This window comes from Triticum urartu, chromosome 7 (assembly GCF_003073215.2).
Source record: "Triticum urartu cultivar G1812 chromosome 7, Tu2.1, whole genome shotgun sequence".
Classification (NCBI taxonomy): domain Eukaryota; kingdom Viridiplantae; phylum Streptophyta; class Magnoliopsida; order Poales; family Poaceae; genus Triticum; species Triticum urartu.
The window spans coordinates 382293895-382304920 of NC_053028.1; positions in this window are offsets into that span (position 1 = coordinate 382293895).

Genomic DNA, 11026 nt, shown 5'->3' on the forward strand with positions numbered 1-11026 from the left:
CAGCGGTGGGAGGCCTGTGTTGCCTTCTGGGCGATCCTCACGAGGCTGATCGCTCCAGCCTCCCTCGCGAGGTGGGTCTTGCCAGCGATCCTCGCGAGGTTGGTCGCGCCACCCCTGGCGCGGGCCACGGTCTTCCCAGCGCCCTGCGTTCCTTCCTCCTCCCCGGCCGTATCCCCGGTCACCACGGTCAGGGCGACGGCCGATCCTTCCTTCACGCACAGCTCGGAGTTCTCGGCATTCGCTGGTGTTGTGGGTGTGGAGGTTGTGGTACACGCAGTACCGGCTGCCCTTGGGAGGTTCGGGCTGATCTCTGCCTCGCTTGGTGTCTGGTTCTGCCGCGAGCACGGCAGCCCCCTTGCGCTTCACTTCCTTGGCCTTGAGCTTCTTCTCTTCTAGGTCTGCGGCAGGCAGCTCAAGGAGGGAGAGACGCCCTTCCTCAGCCCTGGCGCACTTGTTCGCCAAGTTGAACAGCTCCAAAGAAGTGCACATGTCTTCATGCATCGCCAGCTCCTCCTTCATCTTAACCTCGCGCACGCCGTCGGAGAAGGCTGAGATGATGGCCTCTTCAGTCACCTTGGGAATCTTGAGGCGTGCGTTGTTGAAGCGCTGGATGTACTTCTGCAGGGTCTCCCTGGGTTGTTGCTTGATGCGGCGCATGTCGCTCACGGCGGGTGGCCGGTCGCGAGTACCTTGGAAGTTGGCGATGAAGTGGGTGCCCATCTCTTCCCAGGAGGAGATTGTGCCTGGAGCCAGGTTCAGGAGCCAGGTGCGGGCCCCGTCCTTGAGCGCCATGGGAAACCAGTTCGCCATGACCTTCGCGTCTCCATTGGCAGCTTCGATGCCCAGCTCGTAGAGCTGGATGAACTCCGCAGGGTCGGTCGTGCCGTCGTAGCGAGGAGGCAGGTCCAGCTTGAACTTGCCCGGCCACGCAACGCTGCACAGTTCGGTGGTGTAGGCGCGGCAGCCTGCCATGGCCACGGGAGGCCTTGGGTGATGGAAAGCCTGGTCTTGCATGTCCCCACGCGCCGGAGCAGGAGGATGGTCGTGACGTGCTGGAGCAGGGAGCGCCCGGGCAGCTTCTGGCGGGCGAGGGACTTCTTGGCAGCTCTGCTCTTGCCGCGCTGGCACCTGACGGAGCGTGTTCCGCCCAGGGGCCACGCGTCTTGGAGCCATGGCGTCTTCTTGAGGGGGAGGCGGCCGGGGCGCCGCCGGAGCCTCGTCGCCCGCGCGAGGCGAGGTGCGGTGCAGCGGAGCGGACGGCGTGGAGGAGACCCCTGCGGCGCGGACGAGTTCGGCGACGCAGTCGACCCATTCTTCGTAGACGTCATCGACGGGACGGTAGCGCAGGAGCTCGTTTGCCGCGATGAGTGCAGCCCGAGCCTCCATGGGCGCGCGAAGCGCGCGGGACGAAGATCCAGCCGGGGCGAGTGAGGGAGTCGCGGTGCGGCCGTCCTGGCGCACGGATGGATGCTGAGACGATGCTTGCTGCTCGTCCCCTGCCGGGCCGGTGGCGGCATTGACGGCAGGTGACGAAGAACGGCGAGGACGCCCGCCGACAGGAGCTGGCTGGGCAACGCGGGAAGCGAGGGCGGCCCGACGCTCCGCGCGGGCCCGACGTGCGTCAGACATGAGCGTGATGGTCGGAGAAGAGCGGAGCGGTGGAAGACGAATTCCGGCGCACCCCTACCTGGCGCGCCAAATTTCGTATTTCGGGTTCCAGCAGACCCTTGAGGTTCGAACACTGGTGTGCGCGCGGAGATTTCGCCTCCTACCTTCCTGCACCCCTCCGCCACGCTAGGATCAAAGCTATGAAAAGAACAACACAAGGGACAGAGGGTTTATACTGGTTCGGGCCACCGTTGTGGTGTAATACCCTACTCCAGTGTGTGGTGTGTGGATTGCCTCTTGGGCTGATGATGATGAACAATACAAGGGAGAACAGCCTCGCGAGGGTCTGTTCTTGGCTGGGGCGATGAACTGCTGGGAGGAGTTCAGCCACCTTTCTCTATCTCCCTCTCTCTCTCTGCTTACCACCTCTCTACTTGTCGAGCCCTTGGAGGAGACTGAGCCGAACGCTTTGCTACGTGGGTGGCCGGTCCTATTTATAGAGGCCCTGGTCCTCTTCCCAAATATTGAGTGGGAAGGGAGCCAACAATGGTGGGCTAATTTGAAAGGGGACAGCAAGTATCAGCTATCCTGACAAAAGTAGTCTTCGCCTGCGCAAAGCTCTGGTGATGACGCCGTCTTGGGCCCCATGGTGACCTCCGTCTCGTAGTCCTCCTGGTCTTGGTCTCGTTGCACCGAAATGGCAACCTTTGCCTGATGCCTCGGTACTCCGCGGCTGCGCTTGCCCCCTTTGCACCAAAGAGGAAAGGAGGACGCTGCGCGGGCTGGCACCCGCCTGGCGCCCTGAGTCTTCATGGCTTGCGTCACGGACACCTCGCGAGGTACCCCGCCTTGATCTCTCCGCCTCCTCGTGAGCCAGCCTGACGAGGCCGTGCCTGAGGAAGCTCCGTGTCGCCCGCCCCGCGAGGCTTGGCCCCTCGCGAGGGTCTTGAGTTTGTGTTGGTGAAGATGGGCCGTGCTGGGCCCCCCTTTGAGCCATGCCGCAGGCCGCAGGCAGGCAAGTCTGGGGACCCCCGTTCCCAGAACGCCGACAACGATGAAGAACCAGCGCCTATTAGGCCCTGGAAAGCCACCTCGTCATATGACGTATACATGGTGGACGCACCAAAAGATGATGACGAGGAGCGGAAGGACGCACCAAAGGCTTGTTCCCCCGAGAAGCAGTCCCAGCGCTGGAGCAGGGCGAACCGCTACAGGACAACGGCAACCCGGATAATCAAACCGAACAAACAAATTCTATCAATGATAATAGTCCGGACGACATAATGCCGGACAAGCACCCGGAGCAGCAGAATGCCCGTAAAAGGCTTGTTGCCACCGCGAGGAGTCTTAAAAAGCAGAAGCAAAGGCTCAAGGCTGCGCAAGACACACTCCAAATCAGATGGAGTAAAAATACTCAACACAGCAACGAGGTACGGCGACAATCGCCCCTCCAAGAGCTACCCAAAGCGGAAGCTGCTGCCTCAGACCCCCCACAACCAAATATCAAAGCAGCCACCTGGCCGGATAGACGACCCCTCTACCAACACAGAGGGGCATACAACGCCACTCACAATACAACACGAGACCCATGCGAGGGCTCGCACCCAAAGGATGGCGCAACAAGATCCATCTATGGACCACGCAAGCGCGTCCCAGCATACAATGCAACACAACAAACATCCGAACAACGCGGTACACCCAGCTATAGGGGTGCCGCACACCCCCTTTGTTTCACCAATGAGGTGCTGGACCATGAATTTCCAGAGGGATTCAAACCCGTAAACATAGAGACATATGACGGAACAACAGACCCTGGGGTCTGGATTGAGCACTACATCCTTCATATCCATATGGCTCGAGGAGATGATCTCATCAAGTACTTACCCCTCAAGCTCAAAGGGCTAGCTCGTCACTGGCTTAAAGGCCTCCCGGAAAGCTCCATTGGAAGTTGGGAAGAGCTCGAAGACGCCTTTCAGGCAAATTTTCAAGGGACTTATGTCCGACCTCCGGATGCGGACGATTTGAGTCATATAACTCAACAGCCCGGAGAGTCAGCCCGAAAGCTTTGGAACAGGTTTCTTACTAAAAAGAACCAGATTGTCGACTGTCCGGACGCCGAAGCCTTGGAAGCTTTTAAGCATAGCGTCCATGACGAATGGCTCGCCACACACCTCGGCCAAAATAAGCCGAGAACGATGGCCGCATTAACAAGCCTCGTGACCCGCTTTTGCATGGGTGAGGACAGCTGGCTAGCCAGATGCAGCACCAGCGACCCTAGTACATCTGAAGTTAGAGATGGAAACGGGAAATCACGGTGCAACAGCAATAACAAACGCCGGAATAAAGAAGACAGCACGAAGGGCACGACAGTAAACGCCGGATTCAAAAGCTCTCGGCCAGGTCAAAAGCCGCCCTCTAAAGGCACCGGGGATGAACTGTCCAGCCTCAACAAAATTCTGGACCAAGTATGTCGGATCCGTAGTACCCCTGGTAAACCTGCTAATCATACCCACAGAGAATGTTGGGTCTTCAAGCAGTCCGGCATTCTCAATGCCGTACACAAGGGGGAGGATACACAAAGTGAAGACGAGGACGAGCCTCCCAAGCAAGACACTGGGGAACAAAAGAAATTTCCACCAGAAGTCAAAACAGTAAATGTGTTACACGTGATCAAGGAAAAAAACAATGTGACACTCCCAGGAAAATATACCCAAGTGCCTGTCACCGCGAAGTCCTGCAACTGGTAGTCTCAACCGATCACTTTCGACCATCGCGATTACTCAGCAAGTATCCGACGCGCAGGATGGGTTGCCCTGGTATTAGACCCAGTAATTGGTGGATATCACTTCACACGAGTCTTGATGGACGGTGGCAGCAATCTAAACCTAATATATTAGGATACAATCCGCGGGATGGGGTTAGAGCCAACAAAAATTCGTCATAGCAATACTACCTTTAAAGGAGTAACGCCAGGCCCAGGGGCTCGTTGTACGGGCTCCCTCCTATTACAAGTTATATTCGGCTCCCCCGATAACTTCCGTCGCGAGCATTTAACCTTCCACATCGCTCCGTTCCAAAGTGGCTATCAAGCACTGCTCGGACGTGAAGCTCTCGCTCGCTTTAATGCAATACCACACTACGCCTCCCTCACACTCAAGATGCCCGGTCCACGTGGCACCATTTCAGTGAACGGAAATATCAAGCGATCTCTGCACGCCGAAGAGAGCGCGGCTGCCTTGACAGCCGCACACTAAAGGCGCCCGGACCAGAGAAAGCATCCAATAGGTCGTCAAGACCTCAGACACAACTAATCAAGTCCGGCGCCGCTATTTATACCGAATAAATGGTGATACCCCCATTTTTCAATACAAGGGGCTCACCGCGCGCAGACAAGTGGCAATTTCTTCTCATCTTGAATTATACATGGTTTCTTTAAAAACTATCTTTTTGCACGACAACTTTTTCACCTCAATTCCTCTCTTTTACAAACGATCATCGTGCTACACCCATCCAGGATATGGCACAACGGAGACACAGGCGCAGACGTGCAGCAGGGACCCGCTCCAAGGATTCTTTTTAGATTAAGACCCTGCGTAAACCTTTTTTACTCTCTCTTGTTGATACATATCCACCGTTGAGAAGGATGCTGATGTCTTGGCATGTGGCCACGCCAGAACAATGCACGTACCTGGACACAAGGGGCTTCTTAGAAAGGCCATTATTTAGGCCCGGTTTATACCACAAAGACCGAATACCTTAGGGAGTGTTCGGCGTCGCGAGTTTGGCCCTATATGCATCAGCTCCGAATCATTGTCTTTGGTCAAATGTTGGGTTTTCCCGGCTCCTGTGTTTTGGTGCCTTACGTTCCGCTTTACCGGCTAAGGTAGCACAAGGAGAACTACTGCGATTATGCCCTGGTTCATCCGGATGAGCACCTCAGTAGAGAAAGCCGAAAACTGACTGTCATGATATAGCGTGAGACTGGTCAACCACTCGATGACCTGTTGGAATGTTAGAATTCCTCTGCCTTAACGAAGGGCCATTTTCTGGCCAGGCATGTAGCACACCGGGATCAAGAGAGTGCGGAGCCACCAGGGGCTATCTAGTAGCCCCACTGTCAAACTCCTATGGCTAAGTGAAAGTGCTAAAGCATTATAGTCCGGTTGCCTTGCTCGCTCCGCTATCACCTCCTTAATAGGACCAAGACGTTGGGTTAAGTGTGAACGCGTGTTTTTTGCGAGCACCACCGCATTATATGCGTGAGGGTTGAAGCCGACGGCTGCAATCTTTCAGGTTATACACATGTATACATAAACGGCCGCCCAGGAGGCATCATATTACTTTCAGGCAAAAGTATAAAAATAGCCTTATAAAAATTTATAAAAGCATTTCGCTTACAATGAGATTACATATCACTCAAACATAATATTTTTTGAGCTCTGGGTCTCTATCAAATGAGCACCCTCAAGAACTTCTTCAAAGTAGTGCTCAGCAGCCATTCGACCTATGGCCGAATCCCACGCTGCAATAGTGGTAGCATCCATCTCCGCCCAGTATGCTTTAACACGGGCAAAGGCCATCCATGAGCCCTCTATGCACGCCGACCTCTTCATCGCATTAATGCACGGCACCAAGTCAAGGAACTGCTGCACCAAACTGAAATAGCTGTTTGGTTTTGGCCTTTCCGGCCATAGCTGATACACAACAGACCTCATGGCGAGTCCGGACAATCTATTCAGTTCGGCCCATTCAGCTAATTGGTCAGTCAATGAAAGCGGACGCTCGGGAGAATGGAATTGTGTCCAAAACAGCTGGTCCACTTCACGGTCCGTCTGACCCTGGAAGTACTTGGCCGCATCGGCAGCGCTCGCCGCCAAATCCACATACACATCCTCCAAACTCCACAACCGATCCAGAGAGGCATGCCGTGGATCTCCGAACTTCCTCCACAACATAAAGGATTTCCCAGCTACAATATCCTCGGCTTCCTGCAGCTCCTCCTTCTTCGCCCTCATAGCAGAGCGGATGTCTTTTCTCGTCGCAGCAGCCTTCTCAAGGTCCGATGCCTTCGCTAGGTTTTCCTTTTCAAGAATCCGGCAACGGTCGGCGGCGGCTTTTAATTCTATGGCCATCTTGGCCATCTTATCTCGGCTCTCGCCATGCGCGGCCTTCTCGGCTTTCAACTCTTCGGCCGCCTTCAAAGCAGCCGCTTTACCAAACCTCGCTTGTTCCTTGGCTCGGGCAAGTTCTGCCCGCAAGGCTTCAACAGTGGCAGCTCCATCTGTAGTCACAACATATTAAAGATACTGGCATCATGCTTCTCTTATTATGTGGTGTTTACCAGATAATGACACTTACCCTGTGCCTCATCAAGCCTTTTGTTAACAAGCTCGATGTCGGCGTCTGCCGCATCCAACTGCCGTTTTAAATGGGCAAACTCGCTAGTCCGGCTAGCCACCGGAGCTTCCATCACCTGCACATCAAGGCAGTATGGTTATTACCTGGGAATATGATCCTCTGTTCGTTGTAGTTTCCGATGACAACCAGAGTCTCAGGGGCTACTGTCTACACAGGGCACACCTAGCGTATGCAGGACTATCATACACTATTTTACGTACCTCAAAGCCTGTTAGTAGACTCATAAAAGCTTCATGAAATCCGCTTTTGGCAGACGAGATTCTCTCCATCACCGTATTCATCAGCACACGGTGTTCATCTGAGATGGCCGCTCGCCGCACCAACTCCCTCAGAACATCCGATCGCACACCAGACGGTGCCGGACTCTTTTTTCCGCTCTCTTTGGGAGCCGAACACTGGGAGCTTTGGGGGTCAATGGGATTATCTTCTGGCTTCACCGGACTCGGAGAGGCCCTCCACGACGACACTTCAGGGTCGCCCGCTTCCGGAGCGGAGGAGTCCGGAGGAGGCGTTTCGCTCTCCATCATCTCTGGAAGAAGATCCCCCAAAGACGAGCTCATTTGAGAGGGGCTAAGGCCCGAACTGCAAAGATATATGCGGTGGTTATTTTCTCAGAAGAAAAAGATGGCATACCTGTACTATTAAAGTATTTCGGGTCACTTACGACTCGCTGGAGAATTGATCCCCCCGCGGACTTTGCGCGGAAAAAGCACCCCCAAGGTAGGACCCTCTGTGGGAGACTTCTTCTCCCGTTTGGAAGCTTCGGCTTCCGAATCCCTGGGCGCAGTCCTTTTTCTCCTCCGGTCGTCTTCCTTTACGGAGACGCTCGCTCCCTCGGTTAGAATGGGCAGCGTTGGGGGCCGCGTCCGCCCGTATTATCCTCCCCAGTATCTTCCTTCAAGGGCTCCGGGCAAGATGTGACCTGGAGCATCTTTTCCAATACCGGATTGTCCAAACCGTCAGGGAGGGGGCCGAACACCGAATCAACTTCGCCTTTGTTAGCCAGTCCTGGTCAAAAAGTGAACTCTCAGAAATAACTCCGTAACAAATGAGAGATAGTATGTTCGGCCGGAAGATTCCTTACCTGTTCGGCGGTGCGGTTACTGCTCAGGCCCATGTCCTCGATGATTTCCGGACACTCTACCTGAGGTCCGAAGAATGACTTGTACATCTCCTTGTGTGTCAGGCCAAGGAAATTTTGAATGACACGCGGTCCCTCGGGATTGAACTCCCACAAGCGAAGGGGCAGGCGTTTGCAAGGCTCGACTTGACGAACCAGCATAACTTGTATTACCGCAACCAAACTAAAATCTCCATTGAAGAGATTTCGAATGTGGCTTTGCGTATAGGCACGTCCTTGGCTGGACCCCAGCTCAGACCTCTGCTGATCCATGACATCAGTTGTGGTGGAGGGCCCGAGCGGAAAACAGGGGCGGCCGCCCACTTGGCACTTCTAGGAGCCGTGATGTAGAACCACACCTATTGCCACAATTCAGACACCTCTGTAATGGAACCTTTGGGCCATGGAGCTTTCGTCATCTTGCATATTGAGGCACCTCCACACGCTGCATGTTGCCCCTCGATCATCTTCGGCTTTACTTCAAAGGTCTTGAGCCACAGGCCAAACTAAGGGGTAACCCGGAGGAAGGCCTCACACACGACAATAAATGTCATGATATGAAGACAGGAGTCCGGAGCTAGATCATGGAAATCTAGCCCGTAATAAAACATCAAACCCCTGAGGAAAGGATCCAGAGCAACGCCTAGACCTCGGAGGAAGCGGGAGACGAACACGACGTTATCGTTGGGTTCGGGGGAGGGGACGGCCTGCCCTCGGGCAGGCAGCCGATGCAAAACCTCGGCGGTCAGATATCTGGCCTCCCTCAACTTTTTGATGTCTTCTTCCGTGACGGAGGAAGGCACCCATCGGCCTTGAAGGCTAGATCCGGACATGATTGAAGGTTCGGAGCACCTGACCTGAACTTTGGGTGTTTGAGATTGAGGTGGGGGAAGGATTCAATTGAGCACAGGAGGGAAAAAATAAAAGCCTTGTCCCTTTATAAAGAAGGTGAATATCAAGCATCCTCTCCGTGGCCATTTGGACTTGCCTATAGTCTAGGAGTCCTAGAAGCGGTTGGGTTATCCACGCCCGTATTAATGAGAATCCCGGAATCATGGGACACGATCTCTGCTTTAACAAGACGTGCCAAGGAAACCGCCTCGCATGACGCGCTGAGGTGGGACAATAAAATGACTCGAATAAAGGCTTGGCCGTGGTGCGATGTCACACTACGGAATACGTTAGCAGATTAGACTTGTGTAAATATTATTATCTCTATGGCAATATGTGGAAACTTATTTTGCAGAGCCGGAAACTATCTTTGTGTTCAAAATCTTCTATGAAGTACTTGGAGGAGGAACCCGCCTTGCAATGCCGAAGACAATCTGCGCGCCAGACTCGTCGTCATTGAAGCCTGGTTCAGGGGCTACTGAGGGAGTCCTGGATTAGGGGGTGTCCGGATGGCCGGACTATACCTTCAGCCGGACTCCTGGACTATGAAGATACAAGATTGAATACTTCGTGCCATGTTCGGAAGGGACTTTCCTTGGCGTGGAAGGCAAGCTTGGCGATACGGATATGTAGATCTCCTACCATTGTAACCGACTTTGTGTAACCCTAACCCTCTCCGGTGTCTATATAAACCGGAGGGTTTTAGTCCGTAGGACAACATACAGAACAACAATCATACCATAGGCTAGCTTCTAGGGTTTATCCTCTCCGATCTCGTGGTAGATCTACTCTTGTACTACCCATATCATCAATATTAATCAAGCAGGACGTAGGGTTTTACCTCCATCAAGAGGGCCCGAACCTGGGTAAAACTTCGTGTCCCTTGCCTCCTGTTACCATCCGGCCTAGACGCATAGTTCGGGACCCCCTACCCGAGATCCGCCGGTTTTGACACCGACACCCCTTATCTCTGATATTACTATTCATCCAACCTAACTTTAAGGGGCATCCTACAGAATTCTCTGCTAGAATCATACTCATCGATTAGGAAGAGAGGTGTGAGATAATGCGTGAGAGACAGGCCTAAAGATAATATGCGTGCGGGAGGCACATAGGAAGGTCTATGTATATAGAAAGGGTCGATGGGGATTGTGAGTGTGTATGCTTGTGAGAGGAAGAGTGCTTGTGATAAAGGTTAGTGAAAATAGTCGTAAATAGTTACGAGAGGGAGGGAGGGTTATATCGAGAGCATGTTTGCGAGAAAGACACCTTGGGAGAGAGTGTGTGAGCATATGTGAGAGACCACCAATGGATATACACCATGTGCGCGTATGTGTGAGAGAGAAAGTCGGCATGTTTGTGAGGAGGGGCCTATGGAGAGTGAAACTACACGTAAAAGACTGATGTACACATTGATTAAAAATATAAATTGTATCCAAATATTAGGATGGGATCATGATATTTGCAATCCATGTAAGGAATGGTCATTGATCCATAAGACATCTATATTATATCAAATCTGAGCATGTCTATGTTATTATTCAACATAATTGATCCACAGAGTTAGTATTTTAAACTCCATACAATGCATCACTTTAGCAATCGAATATAAACATGAGTATAGTTCATGTTGTGTGTGTAAAGCACATTATACATACAAAAGTTACACAATGAACATTATAAATAGCTAGCTATGAACTAGCATACATTTGAATTCAACTTAAGGTGGTTTAAAAAATTTGAATTCAACATGGAGTCCATGCAATTATTTGAATTTGATATCATGGCATTTGTAAATCATACCTAAATTATGGGGGCACCAATCTTTGCTCTGCTTTTCTACATAATAGCATATATAGTCGTGTACAAAATAGATTCAAATTTACCTCCTCCATTCCAAAATAATCGTAGTTATAGGATTTTCAAGTGTCAAAATTCAAAAAGAAGCGCAGAATTTAATGACGTTTTCAAACATACAAGGTCAAATTT